At 36.2% G+C, this 23,095-nt stretch overlaps 1 protein-coding gene and 1 pseudogene across 1 annotated transcript in view; one reads left to right on the top strand and one right to left on the bottom strand.

Moving 5' to 3' along the window:
* Positions 1-23,095, bottom strand: part of LOC103707993 (phenylacetaldehyde reductase-like) — a 36,453-nt gene that overhangs the window by 2,871 nt on the left and 10,487 nt on the right. The gene's annotated exons all lie outside the window — the stretch shown is intronic.
* LOC103708032 overlaps positions 8,714-23,095 on the top strand; it is a 51,188-nt pseudogene continuing 36,806 nt past the window's right edge.

Consider the following 23,095-nt stretch of genomic DNA (forward strand, 5'->3'; position numbering starts at 1 on the left):
ATGCCAGAATATGTACCATTGCAACATCTTTGACATGGACCCACCCAAAGCTTAAATTTGGATATGTAGATCCTGCAAATGATTCAATAGGAAATTGTTAGATTTTAAATCTCCCCCTTCATCAACAAAACAAATTTTGTAGAAAAGAATAATCTAGATTGGATAGAGCATGCTTATAACATTAAAGTGAAGTATATCAAAGAGTTCAACGAGAAGCATGGTTCAAAATTCTGTATGAATGGACCATGTCTCTGGAGAATGGAGATGTTTCATAATCAGGCCTTCTGCAATGATACCAGACATCAAAACAATTATCAACTTATTTTGGCCCATTTTGGATAAAACTACTAGATCTTCACCTTGCCATTTACTTTCTCCTGTTCCTTTTATCTATGACATACATGCGTTGAGAAATGTTCTATTTGTCTTACATTGCAAAAACTACTGCATAGAAAGGCATATTCTATTACTTGCAACTCAAGAAATAGACTGACAAACTACTTGCAGTACTCGTGAACAAATAGCACCTCAAACCTCTAGCTTATCATAAAATTATAGAGGAGCATGACCATAAAGTTTTTTCAATTTATCAGATACAAACACTGCACATCATTATTCTTTTATCCGATAGAGAAAACTATCACACTACATTACTAGTATTACTAGAAAGCTTCAGTTTCTACAAAATTTCATATTTTTTGGAACTATATATATCAAAAATTTAAATAATTATGTTAGATCAAAGTTGAGGAAAGTCAAAGTTGGCAATAGTCAGTAAAGAGTGAAATTTACAAAAATCTCTATAAATTTAAGTTTAAGTTGTTTTCCATAAAACATTGTCTTTATAATAACATAAGTTAGTTGCTACCATAAAAAATTAAGTTCTCTGATGAATATCCTACAGAAATCAAAAATTTCTTCATAAAATATTGTGAAAAGGACAAGGACAAAATAATTGAAGAACTAGCTAGCTATTCTTCATGCTTGCATATGTTCTTAGGGAATTCATGTTGTTACCATATTTGATCATACAACTTCCAGGTTGTCTCTATCCGGGTATGATTCAAACAGAGAAATAGACACTACAAGATGATGGGTATTATAAGGAAATAGGGTGGACACTCGTGAAGTATCTATCAGCTTATACCTTTTCTTGCTCACAGAACTCTGCACTAGAAAACCACGTCGCATCAACTACGACATCAGGTGTTCGTGGTCTTCCATTGTATACAACAGCAGCCATGGACGATGTTACGACCACCCTTTTAACAGGAGGAGTTTTAATGCAGGAACCGAAAACATTCAGTGTCCCCTTCACTGCTGGGTCAATTAACTCAGCCTAAAAGCAAGATCGAAAGACCAATCTGTTAAAAAAGTTATAACTTGCCATCATTTGGGACAGCAAAAATAAAGAATATCATCATGACACATGGGACAGAAACTAAGAAAAGAAGGTAAGAAAATTCTGTATGGTAATTTTATCCAATCCCAAATATATTACCATGTTGTAGCACAACGTACGAAAGAGAGGAAAACTTGTTGCAGTCAGCATGAAATATTCAATTAGAAAGACAAACATTGCGGCATACAGGCAAAAAGTTAATATCTGCTAGATCTTTATTATCAAGCAGAGAAAAAGAGACCATATATGAAAGGAGCATCAAGTGAAGAATGTGGAATTGCATAGACATAGGTTAGTACAGATAATGAATCCATATAACAAGGCTCATTTTATTGCCTGACAATGTTGTGCATAAATTCGAATCTATGTTGCAAACATGCAAAAAGTATGAAGACTCAAATACATAATAAAAAGTATAGAAAATACAAAATGTGTAACACATGCCAAAAACTTGGGATGGGTTTGTAAATGAAGAGATGCAACCAAACAAGGAGTGTATCTTTCTTCTCTGTTTTTTCCTTATTTATTTTTTCGAGTTGTTTTAGAAGTCCATGGATAGTTTAACTTTTGATTCTTTAGTATTTTTAGAATAGTTTAGTGTCTGTTCATCATAGTTGGGTAGAGGAAGAATTAGTAATTACTAATTGGGATTGTACTAGAGAGTTTAGATGTATTCACATATAGTGTTCCTTAGTTACGTGGTCCTCCAAGTCTTGTGACTTCTTGTCCCCAACTCATCGAGGAATTATTTTTCTTCATGTCATACTTCTATCTTTTGTTGAAGCCTCTTAAGGAAAGTAGTATTTCGTCAAGGGAAACTTTTCCTTTTATGTGATCTCTTGTCATCTTTTGAGAAGATGGTTCCTTCATTATTTTATACTCATAAAGGTATTAATGGAACCTGCTATGTACTCCAGTGTATCATGTACAATCAACTTCAATTGGAAGTTTCAACGTAATCTTGCAACATGTCCACAGTTGAGGCAATCCTAGACAATAGGCTTAAGCCCATACCTAAGAGCTGACATAGATGCCCATGTGACTTAGTACAAAATCAGTCAAATTTTTTATTCTATTAGTTTATATTTTCAGATATTGTACTATTAAAAATCTAACATTTAATAGGAATCAAGGCATACAAGGTAAACATACTATATGAGTACCACTAAGGACAATGAAACCGGTACTGGGCGCCGTACCAGTTATCCATCGAGACGAGTCGTTACGGGGCCGCGTCGTGCCATGCCTGGCTGGACTCATACCGACACATCTTCTACGGCGGGGGAGAGGGAGAACAAGAGAGGGAAAGAGAGAGAGAGCGGGGAAGGGAGGGAGAGGGAGAGGAGGGAAGAGAGAGGCCGGGGCTAGCCGCCTTCTCTGTGCAGAGGCTCCCTGGCCTCTCTCTTCCCTCCTCTTCCTCTCCTTTTCTCTCCTACTCTCTCTCTCTCTCTCTTTTCCTCTTTTCTTTCTTCCCCTCCGGCGAGTCGTCTCGATTTCAATGGCGGAACCACCCCGACCCGCCATCGATACGGCCGGAACAGTTCCGCAGACCTTGAATACCATTGTAAGATTAAAAATATTGTCAAGATTTACAATACTATGTTAACTTTACAACTAATAAGTGAAACATAAGTGCTAACATATAATACCATTATTTTTAGGTCATTAGGTATGGATTGCTTAGCTACCTTAGTGGCATCCAACTTTTCAAAGGCTAGAGCATGGATATAGAGTTTTCAATGTACCTACGTATGTTGATATTGTGATATTGTTGGGGAACTGTTGCGCATATTGTACAATGAATGTTTCGTCCATTAACTATGTCATGTCAAGCAAGATTTGCCTTATCGGCCATACTGCACGGTATCAAGCATAGTGTATAGATAGCAAACAATTACTCGGCAGCATACTATGTTTGATATCATCAACTAACCCATATTGACACTCTACGAGGATGGTAGCAATACAAATACCGAAACCTGTAATGCGAACCATAATATTAAGGAACATTTGGTATTACTAAGTAGTGCTTTGAACCTGGTGACCTGGATGCCCATTCTGGGTGCCATCAAAGATCACATGTTCAACTATGGTTGAACAAAGATTCAACTATGGCATTCTGGGTGCGGTCAAAGATCACATGTTCAACTATGGTTGAATAAAGCTTCAACTATGGTCGAACAAAGGTTCAATCAGAGAAAATAAACTGCCCATTATTTCTCACCACAAGTAGCAGGTGGTCGATCAAACAAGTAGACCCGGCTGATCCAGCCAAGTCTCAAAACACTTGTATTAAGTGCTTATACTAGATTGTTGTCTCAATAGTCAGCGTAAAGATTGCATTCACTCTGATAATAAATTTGCCAGCAAGTACTTCCCCAAAAATGATGAAATTATGATGATGCTGCTTTTGTTCTATAAAATTAACAAGATAGGAGCAATTAAAATTTATATTGGTGAAAAAAGTAAACCTATTGAAAAAAATAATAACAGTGTTATAAGATAATAGATAACCATATGAACCTGCGGATCTGTGGCATTAAAATAGCAAGGAGATGCTGTATGAAAAACACCCGCGCACCCCTCAACCACTGAATCGAAGGCCAGATATGAAAGCAGCATCAAGTGAAGAATGTGGATTTGCATAGACATAGGTCAGCACACACAATGAATCCATATGACCAGCCTCATTTTATTGCGTGAATATTTTGTGCATGAATTGAATCTAGGTTGTAAACATGCAAAAAATCTCAAGCTCAAATAAACAATCAAAATATAAAAAATGAAAAATTCTGTAGCCCTAAACTTAGGACGAGTTTCTGTACAAAAAGATGCAAGCAAATAGGGAGTGCACCTTTTTCCCTTTTCTTTTTTGAGTTGTTTCAGAAGTCCATGGATGGTTAAGCTTTAGATCTTTAATATTTTTGGATTAGCAGTATAAAGGTCATAGTTGGGTTGAGGAAAATCGAGTATCAGATAGTTTAGATGTCTTTACATATAGGGTTCCCAAGTTCCATGTTTTTCCAAATTTTGAATACTTGTCCTTAACTCATCGAGGAATTATTTTGCTTCATGTTTTACTTCTATCTTTTGATTATCTTTAGGAAAGCAGTATTCAAGCCCTCTGCCCTTCACATCTTTGAACCTATCCTCTCCAATCCTCTGGTGCCACCTTAACCTGCTCAGATGTTGTCTTTTCACCATTTGATGCCAACCAGATCTCCCTCTAAACCACTGCTACAACAACCTATTGGCCCCATCTGTAAAACTCCAATGTTTCCACTTCAACCCTTCACCATGACCTCCTCATCTCCCCTCTGAGATTACCGCCTCAACTCACTTTTGACCCTGCCTCCATCCCTTCAGTCTTGCTACCTCAACCAGCTCTTATTTCCCTCACCTCAACCTCTACAGTGCAACAACTTCAACAAAAGAACATAAGAATAGCGAAGAGGATCATCAGATCTGTATAACTGTTGGTGATGATTTGTTCTCATTGCCCCAACCAAGAAGAAGAGAGATGCCAGCAGATTGAGTTTCAGGATAAACAGCCCAGCCCAGTCTGAGTCAAATTAAGTTGCTGATTTGGTGGTTTGAACAGTTGAGCTACTCAGTTCATGGGTTCAAATGGATTTCAGCTAGATACAGGGTTTAACTCAACCTAGCCCACCATGGCTAGCAGGTGGCCAATCAAACAGGCAGACCCAGCTAATCAAGCCAGGTCTCAAAACACTGTTATTAACTAGATTGCTATCTCCATACTCAGTACAAAGAATGCATGCACTCCAATAGTAGCTCAACACCAGCAAAGATTGCACAAAAAAATGATGAAATTATGATGATACTACTTTTGTTCTGTAAGACTAATAAGTTAGAAGCAAATATAAACAGTACATTATTGAAAAATGTAAACCTATGGGGAAAAAAATAATAACAATGTTATTTTATAACAGAGATAATAATATGAACCTGTGGATCTGTGACATCGTGATAGAAAGGAGATGCTGTATGAAACACACCCTCACACCCCTCAACCACTGAATCAAAAGAGCCCTCTTCCAACAAGTTTGCTTTAAACAAGTGCAATCTCTCATTGGCTCCTTCCAAGGCACGCAAATGCTCAGTTTTCTTCGGATCAGCTAATAAACATGACCCAAAAAATATAAGATGAGAGACCAAAATTAGTTTTTAGCAAAATTTCAGGTCTAACATATGTCCTATGATAAGTGGTGGCATGAATTCTTCACGTGGATCAATGACAAAATTTGACAAAAAGAATTAGATGATGATCAAAATATTGCCTTTTGTCTCCATGATCCATTAAAATAAGAATAATAGAAAGAGATTGCTCAGCCAAAAGTGACAGAACAAGAAGAAGTAAACAAAGAAAACAAGAACTTAGGATTTCATGCTCGATGCGTCAGACAGGTACATGCATATTTATAGGAAAGACTGAAAGAAACATCACATAACAAAAAGTGTTATCATTTCAGGGAAAAGCAGGAGTGCTTCTTTAAACTTACTATAATTTTAATGAAATCAACGTCATCCTCAATCTGCCTAAACTGAAATAGAGGATATCTCTTGCAAGAAGCCCAATATCATTCAGATGCTGTAAGTAGGCTTCAGACTTGTACTGCTGAAAGTTCATAGTAAATCACTCAATTTTAATTTGATCCGTGAAACACATTTGAATAGAGATAATTTACTATCCTGTCACATTTTTCAAAAGTTTGTCCAATACAAAAATGATTAGGATTATGTCTCCTTCTTCTCAGCAAATAGGATACTAGTCCCCAAATATATAATGGACAATTTCATGGACGGTAGTTACTGATATATTGGAAGATGAGTGGATGCTGGTTACTTAAGTGAACCTCGACGTGATTGAATGTGACAAAAGGTGAGATTTCATTGATGAAATAACTGAGGAGAACTTCTAACCCAATTTATGGAGGACGGTGAAAAATGAAATAAGAGAAGAAAAACCAAAAAAAAATTGCATGATTGTTTTACATAGAATGCATTAGAGAAGTGAGAACTTGTTGAATAATAAGTGATGACCAAGGGGATAGCTACAGGTGTCACATTCTTATATAGAATAAGAGTGAAGCATTGCACTCGAGGCATAGCACCAAGATGGTTGAAATAACAGAAGTAAAGCTCATGATGTCTGACCAACAGAAAGCTACGAAGCACACCATGCTTCTCTATGAGACCAAATTTCTTGAAAAATAATTCTGCAATGAATTTCCAGGCATGGCTTTGCTTATGTGAGATCTCCATTCTACACTTATATGACAGAAAGGAATCTGGACCATTTGCCTCAATAGAAGATATCCAGCCATCTAGAGCAAATTATTGAAAAAAAATGCTCCATATCCCAATTAAGACTTGAACTTAAAGTCCCTGTAATCTACTTAACTGATGCTCCATATCCTCTCTTATATTTTTCTCTACATTCAATATGTAACCAAATTATGAATGCCTTGCAATTTGTTAACTTCAATGCAATGTGCATTATGGACTAAATTCCCACATGCCGCTTGGCAGACTGTTAATGTCAATCTTTGTTTGTAATATCACAAGAGTTATTTTCTGAGAATAGCATCATCCTGTCCCAGTGCTCCTCTGTTGCATTACCTTACATGTTGTTTTCTGGTCCTCTATCAAAAGATTAGACATATAAAGAATTTGCAAAAATCTTCTTCTCCATAATGCACACCAGATTCAAAATCCTATCCCGCTCCACTCCTGCCCCACTTCTGGACGTTTTCAACCCCTTTCTAAGCAACTAATGTTGCCACCAAAGTTAGTTTACTTAACATTGCACTAGCTATTTCTCATGTTTTTTCTTCTAACTACAAACAACAAGCTTGCAATTAAATAAGCAAACATCCAGTCTAAATGAGTGGATCACAATGTCTTATAAAAGACAATATTATTGCAAAAAGAAAGTCCTACATGTTCTGCATCCTTTATTTTTCTTTAAGCAATGCTTTAGAGCTCTCAGGCAGGAATCTAATCATGATTCCAATTTAGGCTAATTTGATCTTGACCATCGGATGCATGATTCGTTCAAAAAAAAAAGAAGAAAAAAGATAAGAAGACAACTCTACATGATCACGACTCTATTCCTAAAAGGTTGTAACCATTTTAAAATAAAAGGCACCAGAGCTCCTTATAAGCCTTTTAATCCTGTTTCATGCTCTGAAACCCTAACTTCCCACTCTATTTCTACCCCTGTATTATATAACATGGGAAGAACAAGGCAAGACAACATCAACAAAAATCCAAGTCAAAAATACAATCAAAAAAATGTTAGCAGAAAGTGTCCGACTACGATTAATGGAAAACATATAACAAAATTAAAAGAATAAAAGAAACTCATGCAAATCAAAGTCAAGAAAACTGAAAAAAAATCAATTACAACCCCTCTAATCTGGGGTTTATTAAACGCAAGGTACAAGATCCATCCAACCATATCATGGTTTAAGGGCTATAAACGAATCTAAACAAGCAAGACAGGGACGTGAATCCGCCAGCGATGATGCATAATAACCATAACTATGACACACCGTGTGCGTAACTGTATCTCCTAAAGAGAACACAAGATAAGAGGGATAGCGATTGCTACAAAATAACGACTACTAGTCCTCAAAATAACAGAGAGAGAGACGGACCAAGATCCCGGACAGTGGCGCGCACAGTATATCCGCGCTGAAGGAGAAGCTTGACGAGCCAGGAAGCGATGTACCCGGACGCACCGGTCACGGACACCATCTTCCCACTCCCACTCATCCTTCTTTCTGCTCTCTCCTCGCTCGATTTCGCTCCCGCTCCCGCTCCCGCTCCCGCTCCCACAGAAAGAGGCCAAGTGGTGGGGATCGACGGCGAAACGCAAGCACTTGCCGACAGCCCGTTGAAAGAATAGTCACGTTCCGCCACTTCGAGATTCGTGCTCGCGGTGAATGAAAAAGTTCGGTGTTCTTTATCATCCGTAATGGATGCCAACCAACGGTCGAGGTTGCGAATGAAGATCAATCGTACACGATGATACTGCGATTTTTTTTTTCTGCGACAGCGATGGGGAAAAAATAAATTACAAAAGCTGAACCGTAAGCAATTGCGACAGACGGTTGGCGCCGTCATTCTACGATTCGCACTTGAGAGGGAGGCCGGAGGCGTAAGCAATTTTATATTTTTATTAAAAAATAAAAACATAAAATTGTTTGAAAACCGATATGCGGCAGAACGGCAAGTGCATGTCAAAACCGATATGCATACATCATGTACCATTTGCATGTCGCAGTTGCTTACGTTTTCCCACCGATCCTCCCGACGACTGGTAGAAGTTGCCCGCCGCCCTTTTTTTCTGTTCAAAGTTGCCCGCCGCCCCTCGGGCTTCTTTCTCTATGTATACGCGGGCTTCCGCCCTTCTCCGGTCACACCCCAAAACCGAATAGCGGGAGCGAGATCGAGCGAGGAGAGAGAATAGAGAAGGATGAGTGGGAGTGGGAAGGTGGCGTGCGTGACCGGTGCGTCCGGCTACATCGCTTCCTGGCTCGTCAAGCTTCTCCTCCAGCGCGGATATACTGTGCGCGCCACGGTCCGGGATCTTGGTCCGTCTCTCTCTGTTATTTTGATTAATCATATTGTTAACTTTCTCATGTACGAGTTTGAAGCTTCTTTGCAGCAATTGAATGATATCGGGCTTCTTGCAAGAAAGATCCATTATTTCAGTTGAGGCAGATTGAAAGTGATATTCGTTTCTGCTTAAAATTATAACAATTTTGAAGAAGCGCTTCTCCTTTCAGTCTTTCCTATAAATGTGCCTATATCTGATTTATGCATAGAACATGAAATCCTAAGTCCTTGTGTTCCTTGTTTTTGATATTTCTTCCCGTTCTGCCATTTTTGTCCGAACATCCTTTTCTATTATTCTTTTTTTAATGGATCATGGACGGAAGGGCAACATTTTGATCATCATCCAATTTTTTGACAAAGTTCTATGATTGATCTATGCCAAGCACTCATGCCACCACTTGGCCTCCTAGGTCTAAAATTTTGCAAAAAATTAATTTTTATCTCTCATCTTATAATTTTTTTATGTCATGTTTATTAGCTGATCCGAAGAAAACTGAGCATTTGCGTGCCTTGGAAGGAGCCAATGAAAGGCTACAACTGTTTAAAGCAAACTTGTTAGAAGAGGGCTCTTTCGATTCAGTGGTTGAGGGGTGCGAGGGTGTCTTTCATACAGCGTCTCCTTGCTATTTCAATGCCACATATGTGCAGGTTCATATGGTTATCTATTATATTATAACATTGTTATTATTTTTTTCAATAGGTTTACTTTTTTCACCAATATAATTTTTAATTGCTCCTATCTTGTTAGTTTTATAGAACAAAAGCATCATCATCATAATTTCATCATTTTTCAAGGAAGTATTTGCTGGCATTTAGCTATTATTGGAGTGAATGCAATCTTTACACTGACTATTGGGATAACAATCTAGTATAGGCACTTAATACAAGTATTTTGAGACTTGGCTGGATCAACTGGGTCTATTTGTTTGATCAAGCACCTGCTACTTGTGGTGAGCCAGGTAGAGAGGTTAGGTTTAAAGAAGTGAGGGGCAGAGGGCTCAAATAGTTGAGAAAGAATGGGCAGTTTGTTCAACCATGGTTGAACCTGTGATCTTTGACCACACCCAGAATGGGCATCCTAGTCACCAAATTCAAAGCACTCCTTAATAATACCGAATGTTCCTTAATATTATGGTTTGCATTATAGGTTTCGGTATCTGTATTGGTACCATGCTAGTAGAGTGTCAATATGGGTTTGTTCATGATATCGAACATAGTATGCCACCTGAGTAATTGTTTGCTATCTGTACACTATGCTTGATATCGTGCGGTATGAACAATATGGCAAATCTTGCTTGACATGACATAATAAATGGACAAAACATTCATTGTACAATATGTGCAGTAGTTTTCCAATAATATCACAATATCAACATACATAGGTACATTGAAAACTCTATATCCATGCTCTAGCCTTTGGAAAGTTGGATGCCACTAAGGTAGCCAAGCAATCCATACCTAATGACCTAAAGCTAAGCAATTCATACCTAATAACCTAAAAATAACGGTATTATTTGTTAACACTTATGTTTCACTTTTTAGTTATAAAGTTAACATAGTATTGTAAATCTTGACTATATTTTTAATCTTATAGTAGTACTCAAGGTTTACGGAACCGTCCGGACCGTACGACAGAGGATCGGGACGGTTCTGCCATTGAAATTGAGACGACTCATTGAAGGAGAAGAAGGAGATGAGAAAAAGAGAGAGAGAGAGAGAGAGAGAGAGAGAGAGAGAGGGGGGGGAGGAAAAAAAAAGGAGAGAATGGAAGAGAGAGGCTGGGGCTGGCCGGCGGAGGCCGGGGAGACTCCGCCTCCTCCACGCAGAGGTTCCCTGACCTCTCTCTTCCCTCCTCTCCTCTCCCTCTCCCTCCCTCCCCCCGCTCTCTCTCTCTCTCTCAACTGTGGACATGTTGCAAGATTATGTTGAAACTTCCGATTGAAGTTGATTTTACATGATATACTGGTGTACATTGCAGATTCATTAATACCTTTATGAATATAAAATAATGAAGGAACCCTTCTCCAAAGGTGACAAGAGATCACATAAAAGGAAAAGTTTTCCCCGACGAAATACTACTTTCCTAAAGAGGCTTCAACAGAAGATAGAAGTATAACATGAAGAAAAATAATTCCTTGATGAGTTGGGGACAAAAGTCACAAGATTTGGAGGACCACGTAACTAAGGAACCCTATATGTGAATCCATCTAAACTCTCTAGTACAATCCCAATAAGTAATTACTAAATCTTCCTCAACCCAACTATAACGAACAGACTTCTAAAACAACATGAAAAGATAAATAAGGAAAAAACAGAGAAGAAAGACACTCCCTGTTTGGTTGCATCTCTTCATATACAAACTCATCCTAAGTTTTCGGCATGTGTTGCACATTTTTCATTTTTATACTTTTTATTATGTATTTGAGTCTTTAGACTTTTGGCATGTTTGCAACTTAGATTCAAATTTATGCAGAACATTGTCAAGCAATAAACTGAGCCTTGTCATATGGATTCATTATCTGTACTAACCTACGTCTATGCAATTCCACATTCTTCACTTGATGCTGCTTTCATATATGGCCTCTTTTTCCCTGCTTAATAATAAGATCCAGCAGAGCTTAACTTTTTGCCTGTGTGCCGCAATGTTTATCTTTCTAATTGAATATTTCATGCTGACTACAACAAGTTTTCCTCTCTTTGGTATGTTGTGCGACAACATGGTAATATATTTGGAATTGGATAAAATTACCATACACAATCTTCTTACCTTCTTTTCTTAGTTTCTGTCCCATGTGTCATTATGATATTCTTTATTTTTGCTGTCCCAAATGATGGCAAGTTATAACTTTTTTAACAGATTTGTCTTTCGATCTTGCTTTTAGGCTGAGTTAATTGACCCAGCAGTGAAGGGGACACTGAATGTTTTCAGTTCCTGCATTAAAACTTCTTCTGTTAAAAGGGTGGTCGTAACATCGTCCATGGCTGCAGTTCTACACAATGGAAGACCACAAACACCTGATGTCGTAATTGATGCAACATGGTTTTCTAGTGCAGAGTTTTGTGAGCAGGAAAAGGTATAAACTGATAGATACTTCACGAGTGTCCACCCCATTTCCTTATAATACACATCATCTTTTAGTGTCTATTTCTCTGTTTGAATCATACCTGGATAGAGACAACCTGGAAGTTGTATGATCAAATATGGTTGCAACATGAATTCCCTAAGAACATATGCAAGCACAAAGAATAGCTAGTTCCTTAATTATTTTTGTCCTTGTCCGTTTTCACAATATTTTATGAAGAATTTTTTGATTTCTGTTGGATATTCATCAGAGAACACAACAAAATCCTGTAAGCCTTGTTAAGTATGATTTATTAGTGGCATGAATATGAAGTTTGTGAAAAAAGTGCAATGCATGTTTGTGGATTGAACATGACTTCAGTGTTGCATGGGTCACTGTATGAAGGGATTGATGTGTGGGATTTGCTAGAAAGAGTAACTTGGTTGTTGTCTATATGCCCAATGCATTGGCCCTGGTTGGGGGAAGGCTACAGCTACTGTGTAGCTCACTATCTAATGGTTGGGTTGATCTGTCAACAAAAAGAATCAATACAGGCCCATTTTTCCAGTTTCACATTCAAGTATAGCAGAAACCCGCTTTGGCCACTCTCTTGCATTTATTTCAATTAAAACTAATTTATGAGAAATATATGTGTTTGTGAATATAATAAGCATGTTTTATATGTGGTTGGCATCGAAATACCTGGTATTAGGTTTGGAGTCTCCAAAATTTAAATACTACTTTGTGAATAGTAGAGTGTTTTTTTTGCCTGGAAAATGTTCTTTTTAAGCATTATACAGTATTAGAGATAAGTAGTTTATTGTTTATTAGCAGGTGACAGAAACTAACTTATATCATTATAAAGACGATGTTTTATGGAAAACAACTTAAACTTAAATTTATTGAGATTTTTGTAAATGTCACTCTTTACTGACTATTGCCAACTTTGACTTTCCTCAACTTTGATCTAATATCATTATTTAAGTTTTTGATATATATAGTACCAAAAAATATGCAATTTGCAGAAAATGAAGCTTTCTGGTAATGCTAGTAATGCAGTGTGATAGTTTTCTCTATCAGATAAAAGAATAATTATGTGTAGTGTATGTATCTGATAACTTGAAAAAAGTTTATGGTCATGCTCCTCTATAAATTTTATGATAAGCTAGAGGTTTGAGGTGCTATTTGTTCAAGAGTACTGCAAGTAGTATGTCAGTCTATTTCTTAAGTTGTGTCGGACTGTGCAAAGCTAATGTTTTTGTTTTGAGAAGCTCAAATATTTTTCCTAATCTCTCGGTTTCTTTTAGAAGTGGTATTCACTCTCGAAGACGTTGGCAGAGGAGGCTGCTTGGAAGTTTTCAAAAGATAATTCTATTGACATGGTAACAATACACCCAGCAATGGTCATAGGTCCTCTTCTGCAACCTACTCTAAATTCGAGTGCTTCTGCAATCCTGGACTTGATAAATGGTATGTACAATTCATGTTAAATATCATATTAGTTGAATGTTAGTAAACAGTAACCAATACTTAACTTTTTCAGTTTATCTACCTATTGTAGAGTGTGCTTTTTTTGAACAAAATGAAACCATAGCTTCAAAGAAACGGGAAAAATTTTGGCAGTAGTTTTTCCTACTTAGAATGACTATGGCGAGTCTAGAGGTCATTGCATGCTTGAAGTCATGGGATTTGAGGCCTTACTCTTTATGTGCTCTATTATCAATGGAACTGTTGTACCTTTCTCTAAAAGGAAAAAAAGAAAATGTAACTTTGTTTCCAAATTGGTCTCGGGGAACTATCAGAATTTTTGTCCAAAATATCTCCCAAAATTTGGTTTTGGCAAAGAAATATTAATTGATAAAAGAAAAATCAGTATGAATGCCATGTGTAAGCTAGCTTATGAGAGGGCTCTTAAACCATGTACCATTGATCCCATATGTGTTTACCTTGAAAGCGGAACATTGACCTGAGATTCTAAAAGGAACATTCAACACATTTGAATTTTTTTATGTTACTTAAATTCCTTTAACGAGTTAAAAATAAGCTTATTTTAGGGCATTATGCTCTCTTGGCATAATGATCTAGGGTTTCCTTCAATGCTAATAACTAAAAAACATCCAATAGAACAAGCTGCTTACAACGGCAGCAACACTAATGGAAAAAAACTTTTCCATTTTTAGCTCAACATTCCACAACAATAATACGAGCTCCTTCCAGAAAAACGGAAAAATAAAAGTGCCAAGAAAAAGAAAACACATACAAATATTAATAAGTCAAATAGAGGAACATGCAGCAAACATTTAGTGACTACCTATTTAGATACAATATCATAACATCAAACCCATATGAAACCAATACGGCTATTTGTTTATGTTATCTGATAAACAATTGGTTAATGATTTTATGAAAATCATTGAAGTGAAAGTAAGTTGGCTTTTATATTTAAGCTTTGCCCGTTGAAGTTTATTAATGGGGCTAGCTACACTTTATACATGAGCACTGACCTTATGTTTTTGTAGCTCTGATTTTTAATCTTTCCAGTTGCAGGTTCGAACCCAACAAATAAAATTTGTTTTATATCTGATCTTTGATATAGCTTTTTATAATTTGGACTGGAAAACTGTAAAAAGCTATTCATATTATTAACTGGAATGGTAATTATTATACTAAACACAACACTACTCAACTAAGCCCTAATCCCAAAATAGTTGGGTTCGACACATAAGTTGTTAATTGTTCTGATGTCTAGTTCAATTGCAGTAGGCCTAATTATGAAACGTCTCCAGAGACATGATTCATTTATAGACTTTTGAACCATGCTTCTCGTTGAACTCTTTGATATACTTGACTTTAGTGTTATAAACATGCTCTACCGAATATAGATTATTCTTTTCTATAATTTTTATTTTGTTGATGAAGAGAATTAAAATCTAACAATTTCCTCTTGAATCGTTTGTAGGATCTTGTACATATCCAAATACAACTTTTGGGTGGGTCAATGTGAAAGATGTCGCCATGGCACATATTCTGGCATTTGAAGTTCCCTCAGCAAGTGGAAGATATTGTTTAGTTGAAAGAGTTGCTCACTATGCAGAGCTTGTGAAGATTTTGCATGAAAAATATCCTGCTCTTAAATAGCCAGAGAAGTAAGTTACTGTCTTCAATGGCATTGGATATATGCAATTGCTAAGGCATATGTTTTAGAAACCATATTGTTTTCAAGGAAAATAACTCTCTTGTTAATTTCTATTTTGTTATTCTTTTCTTCTCATTGCAACTATGCAGTCTTTCTGAATTTTGTCTACATTCTTTTTCAATGTTCTGTCTTGTTTTTTATGTTTTTCTGTTTGTTCAGTAGGTCTATATTGTAAAAGAAAGCTACAGCCGAGTCTTAGAACATGAATTGTTGTTCTTGGATTATGACTTAAGGTTCGCTGTACCGGTCGGTACCGAGCGTACCGTACCCGTACCGATGGGTACCGGCATCGGTACACCAATGTCGGTACGGTCGGTACCGAGCGTACGGTACCGTACCGACACTCGGTACGCCTATACTAATGCGGCACCGGTACGGGGTTCCGTACCGATACGACGAACCTTAAATTTATGACTGTATATTTTGGATCATTTTCCATCTTCATCCAGAATCTAGCAATTCATTCCTTTCTCACCCTTAGCCAAGCTTTAAACCCCATCCGTATTGAGGTTGCAAATTGTCTCTGCATATAACAATTCACAATCGAAGATGGGATTAGCATGTGAAGTGTCGCAGCAATAGCAACCTATCTTGTGAGAAATGGAGTAGTCTTTACATATTTGACATCTTTTGTCTAACAAAAGCATTTCTAATATGATCCTCAAGTATCATGCCATTTGATGCACTAAGTAAATATTTTATTAAGTTTTAAGCTCATAGACATAGCCTCTGATTTTAATCTGCTATGGGTTAGTGCTAACTACTTGATATAAAAATTTTGTTTTCTTTTTTGCTGCTTAATTGTTGTAGCTGGGTCACATAATTTTATAGAAATCTAACATATCCACCAAGGTATGTCGTACCTGTACCGGTAGGTGTACCGGTTGCCTACTAGACCGGTACAGTTTCGATTCGGACCGGTTTGAACCGGTACCGAACCGGCCAATAGAGTGCACAACATGTGCGGAAAAAAGCCCGCGAAAGTGCGTACGGACGCGCGAGCTGCGTTAAATGCCACAGAGTGGCACTGGCATTAAATGCCCCGGACGGGCGCGCTTCCCAGAGCAGCTCGGGCCCACGTGGATGCGCTGCCCCGCGCGCGGACGCGCTACAAACCAGTCCAGTTTGCACCGGTACCAGGTTTGTACCACTCGGTTCTGACTTCTTTGGGGTCGGAACCATTTTCCACGCTTTAACCGGACCAGTCAGGGACCAGACTGGTCCAGTACCGGCTAAACCAACCGATACGGTCCGGTTCAGCATACCATGACGTCCACCATATGGCGGTGATTCCACGACTAAATTTGTTTTTTGTCATGATTATGTGAGTCAACAGTGGTAGAGATACATTCGATTATTTACCAAATATTCAGTTAAATATTTAGCTCAAACTGAAGCGATGTCAAATAACATTAAGACTTTGTATAACAGTTTGAATTCACTATTGAGAATTACTAGTTTATCAAAGTTTTATGCTTGGTTTATCATACCCAAGCAGAGTGAAGGAAGTATAAACTTGTTTGAGCTTTATTCGTGCATATTTTGATGGAAACCCCACAGATTTCAACAGAAAAATCTAACCCTAGTTTTGGGGCCGATATTATTTCATACTATAACTTAAAGACTTTTGTTCCTATCTACAATAATAAATGATTATGCATAAGCGTATTTATTTTTTATTTATATCACCTTGTTAAAATATTCAAGGAAGGTCCACCATGCCGACCGTACCGACGTACTGGTGGGCGCCGGTACCGGTTCGGACTGATATGGACTGATACCGAACCGGTACCACTGGTTTGGCTTGGTTCGCGCATCCAAAAATTCCAAAAAAATTTGGAACCGATATGGGCCGGTATCGGTTTTTAATACAGAATCAGACCGGTCAGAGCTGGTAACGGTTTGGTACAGGCTGAACCGGGCTGCACCGGCCGGTTCAGCATTCCTTATATTCAAGTATGATTCCAAGAAGAAAACTTTAATTCATGCTAATTTATGTTTTAGATCTTTCATTTCTTTTCCTAATTTTTTTTATATGTACCCTTTTTTTGTTTCTTTCTTTTTCTCTTTGTTTAAACTCAAAGGTGCTAATTTTTTAGCTTTGGTAAATTTAAGCTGAAACTAGTCCAAAATGTGAGGGAAAGCTGAAACAATTTGATACACTATCTACTAATATGTGATACTTAAATGCAGCCAAGCACTACTGCAGACACCATGCTCAATTGTCTTTTTCCACTTTATGTAGTGACTAGTTATTAGCAGCAGGGTTTTTAGGACGACCTACTGCCATCTATTGCAGATTTCTCTCTCTTTGTATGAATGTTCTCTCTCTACTACCTTCTTGGCACTACCTTATTTGTCTTGCATACTGTAGATACTACTTCATGCTTGACACTCCATTGGACATGGCTTTGTGCTTGTCTCTTTGTGTGAGCTTGTTGGACCTCATGAGCTTTGTCCAAGATTCTCTTTTGTTCAAACTTGTCCTATTTAATTTCCTCATTTAATCTTTAGCCATCTACATCTCCCAAGTCATAAGAAGCTTGGGCACAAAAAATGCAAATGTAACAAGAAGTATCTCCAATCATAACAATATAAACTACATCTCATGCTCTCTCTTCTTTTACATTAGGCCATGCCAATGCCCCAAGTATCTTGGACCTTCTCAAGCGGTATCTCGTAGCTGTTTATAATATCAGTTTAAAGTTTTTCTACTTGCAAATATGGAAAACCATTGGTTTGGCAATCTTTCATACATGGATCAAATCCAAATCTTGATTAAACATCCTATTCCTTTTAGCTTAAGTTTGCTATTGCTAGGCTCTACTTAATCTGTAGCATTACTGTTATCTCTTCATTGATAGAAAAACCTGTATATCTTATTGATGATGATTACAGCCCTGTGTTTATAATTAATTGTGTGCCATGTATCAGCTATAAGTTATTGATTAATGAATGAGTGTGTTCTGAAACATTTTTCTGTTTTGACATTGTGATTATAAAGCACAAATATCATGCCTGATTACTCTTCCTTGATGTTCTTTTATTCGTATCTTTGAAGTATCAAATAATTGCTAAAATATTTTTCCAGAGTGCAGACGTATATTTTTGTATTAACCTCTACTTTGCCTCCTCTATCAACTTGTTTTCAGTCATTCCAAGTACTAGTTTTTGAAGAGAAGTTTTAATGCGTTACCCTTCAATCTAAATGTACATCTCTACTTAGATAGAGCTCCCTTTTAAAAACTTGTTCCCTGATTGTCAAGCTCGATATGCTGGCAGGTGTGCGGATGACAAGCCCTTTGTGCCAATATGTCAGGTCTCAAAGGAAAAGGCAAATAGCTTAGGCATTGACTATATTCCTCTAGAGACAAGCATCAAGGAGACTGTCGAAAGCTTGAGGGAGAAGGGGTTTGTGAGTTTTTAAAAGTTGGCAATTGCAAATTAAAGCTCACCCAATTACTTGGGACAATGCTAAATGGCATTACAAAGACAGCAAGATGCTTTAGCTCCACCAAACCTAGAGAACTTTCCACTTTGTTTTGTGCAATTATGCAACCTTTGCTTGCTGAGACATTTTCTAGAAGATATTTTCATATGCCTACCATGTTTGGTTGTGTTTTTCTGACCATTTATAGGCTAAAATATAGTATGTATTTAATTCTCCTGGACTTTCCCACACTTCCTATGACTGAAAGATTGCCACGCCATGCCTTCTCTCTTCAATGCGAGCATTTTTATGACAATACTGTCATTAAAGTATCATGGTTATTGTAAGAAGAGATGCAAAAAATTCCTCTTTTAGATTAATAATTGAGAAACAAAATAAAATATCTAAAGTTTTATAGGTGACCAATACTCCTATCTACCATTTTTCTATTCGTTTTGTTTTTGTAGAAAAGGTGTTCACTTAGACACTAGTTTCTTACAAAAATAATAAACCCTTAAAAACAGAAAACCAACTTTTTGAAATGCGCGATCAGGAAGTGGCATGACAAATTCAAAAAAAGCGAAGATGAAGCCTTTAGACCGCTTGCATAAAATTGGTCTCAAGGTTTTCTCAGTATGTACGGAGAAAAAAAATGGTAAAAATGAAAACAAAAGATTCTATTGATATATCAAAGAAATAAAAGATGCTTTTAATTGTTTGATCCAACTTTTTTTATTCCATAGGTTTAACAAAATTCTTGTTGATTTCCAAACTTCATAAACTTTAGCCAAAGCAAGGATTAATTTTGCGGTTACCTTTAGCAATTGAGTATGCAAGTAACATAAAATTATATAACATACTTATATATAAATGAAAATATTGTCAAAGTAATATGGAGACCAATATTGCTAGATTTTTGAAAGAATATATAAGTGTTTGTTATTGACCGTGCAAATGTACAATCCAGTAATAAATTTAAGAGTGAGAGTGCAATTAGATACAGAAGACATCCATACATACATGAAGACACTCCCAAATTGATATTTGCATTAATAGCCTTATAAAATATTTGTTTTGCATGTATATTCTTCTGTTTTCTTTTTTCTTTTGTATATGTGCCCACACCATCTAACATCGTTAAGAAATTTATAGTTTAAAATTAAAAATAACTAAAATACTCTTATGGGTATAAAGAAATATTTATAAGGGTATACCTGCAAATAGTAACTTTACGATAATATTCATGCAATTTCACATATTTAAGAGGGTTTACATGTAAAAAAATTTAATTTTAATTTTGTCTATTTTAACTTGTTTTAACAATTGGATTTTAGTCTAGTGTCTTTTTCTCAATATTTTCTATAAAAATATTACTCAAGAAAAAAATTGATTCGGCAATTAGGTAACAAAAAGAGTTATAAAAGTTTTTTCACTAATCAGAAAATTATTCGACTTTATTTTTTTTGTAACAGCCACTATATTTTATTTCATCGAAACATGGCTTGTAATATTTATTCTTATAGATGCATATATAAAAACATGTATTAGAATATAAAAAGAGATTAGAATCTTTTAAAGGAACATATAAATTGCAAGGATCTAGCTTCTTTGCTATTGTTGTACTCATAGGTGGAAGAACAACTTCAATTATCTCCAACCAAAATCATTGAAGGGCTTCAGAATCCTTCAGACTTATTAACAACCTTCATGACTATATGGTAGAAGGCCCCCCTTACATTATGTACCTTAAGTTACTTTTCTTAGAAGATATGATTTTTTGGAAGAAGAAACGATCTAGTATATGGGGCTATCTTGTCACAATAATTTTAAATCAGCCATCAGCCTACATACGAGACATTTTCGAGCTCTAAAAGATAAAAATTATAAATCTCATACACTAAACGATAAATGGTGTATACCTCACAACACTTTTATTTCAATAGTTCATAAATCTAAAGACAAATAAGTGGAGGATTCATTAAATTGTGAAACGTTACCCTGCCATAATGTGATGTGTTTCCAATGCCAATAAAAAGTAACCCATCCAATGGTATTTAACATCCAGAAAACTAGACAGCCAATAAGAAATGTCACGAAATCCCCCGCTCTTAGAGGATGTCCTCAGCGTCGAGGAACATGCACTAGGGTGTATGTGCGACTCGTTCAGGTCATGAGTTCAAACAAATGAGACAATTTTCCAGTATCAATGACCAGTACCAATGAATTTTATTTAAATAGTTCATAAAGCTAAAGATAGGACTTGACCATCCTCATGTAAAAAAGGACATAATGAAGGGAGAACTTCGGCAACAATGAGAGGGACTCAGATTCTAGGGGCGAGAACTCCAACAAATGAAAGAGGAGAAGGGTTGCATATGATGGAGAAGGGAGATAAGGGAATGGTTTTGATTCTAGACAGAAAAATAAAAAAAAGGGATCAAGAGAGATTGGAAAATTTCTCAAAGGAGGTAAAAATATTAGTTTCTAGCGAGATCCATTAATCTGTTGCCCGCTTTAGAGATAAAAAGATAATTTTATAATTTTTATTAATTTAAATAACTATGATTTTGGCTAATCATGTTACCTAAATCGCTATGTCAAAGATATTCATACAAAAATAATGTGTAAGGGCATACACATAAATATTAATTTGGGAATGTATTCCTGCAAATTTCAATATATAGGAGGGTATTTATGCAAATATCTAAGAATTATTTTACGCATATACGATCTTAAATATATAAAATTTCATGAATATCCTCCAAAATTGTTATTTGCATGTATACCCTTGTAAACATTTTTTTTGCATGTTTACCCAATAAGGGTATTTCTATCATTTCAATTTTAAACCGCTTACTTCTTAACAGCATTAGGTGGTATGAGTACATATGGGAAAAAAAAGAAAAGGAAGGTTATACATATAAAATAAGTATTTTATGAGGGTATACATGCAAATATCAATTTGGAAGGGTATTCATATAAATTCTAATATTAGGAGGGTATGTATGAAAAAAAACCCAAAAATATAAAAGATTTACATACCCTTTTGAAACTAATTCTCCAAGTGAACTATGTGGAAAAACAAGATGTCACATACAATTTCATATTTTTAATCCAAGTCATCGCATATAATATTAATTTTATATTAGTGTCTTATCTTTCTGCATCAGCAAGACCTTTTTAGTAAGATAAGTTCTTTGATGTTATAGTGTGCTAAGCTTGCCATTTTCGCTTGTCAATTGAGCATGCTTCTACTAAATCTCTAGCAACAATTATTTGAAACAAAATAAAGATTTTAAAATGCATATAGTTGTGCATCAAAGTGGCATTGAGAAAAATACACATATGAAGAAAGAAGATTTGGAGTCAAAATTGAATAATCCACATAGAAAAGTTTATGATGAATTTTATGTTAAGATGTTCTTACATATGCAACCATGATGGAAGGTCACATGACCATTTCAATGTAAAACTAATTATTACAACTTTATCCAAGGGCCATTGAAACACAGGAAGCGATCGTAGCTATGTGGAGCATTTATTCCTTGAAATATTAGAGCACAAAATTGAATTCAACTTTTTTAGTTGCGGACGAATACAAAAAAACTAGGGAGGCATATCATGGAGATGTGCCTAGTTGTAGGCCTTGAATTTTGATAGCTTGTTCTACTATACCCCACCGTACTGAGGCATACCGCCCCGTACTGCCCCATACTAAGGTGCACCAATCTGTACCAGGCATACCAAGATGTATCAAGATGCGTACCTGCCCGTACCAAGGTATACTGACATGTATCAAGACATACTAAGATAAAAATTGAGAAAAATGACTATAGAAGCTATTTCATACATAAGTATATCGTATCGTACCATACCAAATCAATAAGGTACTGATACGGTACCCGGTACCGAGATTGCGAACTTTATTTAATAGTATGTCTAGAATAATGCCTTCCATGTTTTGGGCAAAGTGACAATTTCCAATTCTCTATATGATATTATAGTTATAGGCAACTTATTTAACAAAATTGAGGATTTTAGGGATGAGTCTGCCTTATACTTCTCTCACTTTGTGATTAAAAGATAGGGGTTCCATTTATGGCCTTGACTTATGCATATTGAGACTCGGTAATGGTCATTACAGCAACACACTATTGTATGTCGTGTTATTGTTTAATTGCAAAGCCATTACTGACTGTTGGCAACTTTTTTTTACTATGTATTTCAGATTGTTTCTTTTTTTTTGGATTTGGATCTTTTGCCTATAGTTTGGATGTTAGAGATGAAGACTATTCATTGTATTCCCTACAATTTTTACTTCGAAAAGTATACAAAATATAGAAAAAAAATAGTAGCAA

This window comes from Phoenix dactylifera, chromosome 3 (genome assembly GCF_009389715.1).
Source record: "Phoenix dactylifera cultivar Barhee BC4 chromosome 3, palm_55x_up_171113_PBpolish2nd_filt_p, whole genome shotgun sequence".
In the NCBI taxonomy this organism is placed as follows: domain Eukaryota; kingdom Viridiplantae; phylum Streptophyta; class Magnoliopsida; order Arecales; family Arecaceae; genus Phoenix; species Phoenix dactylifera.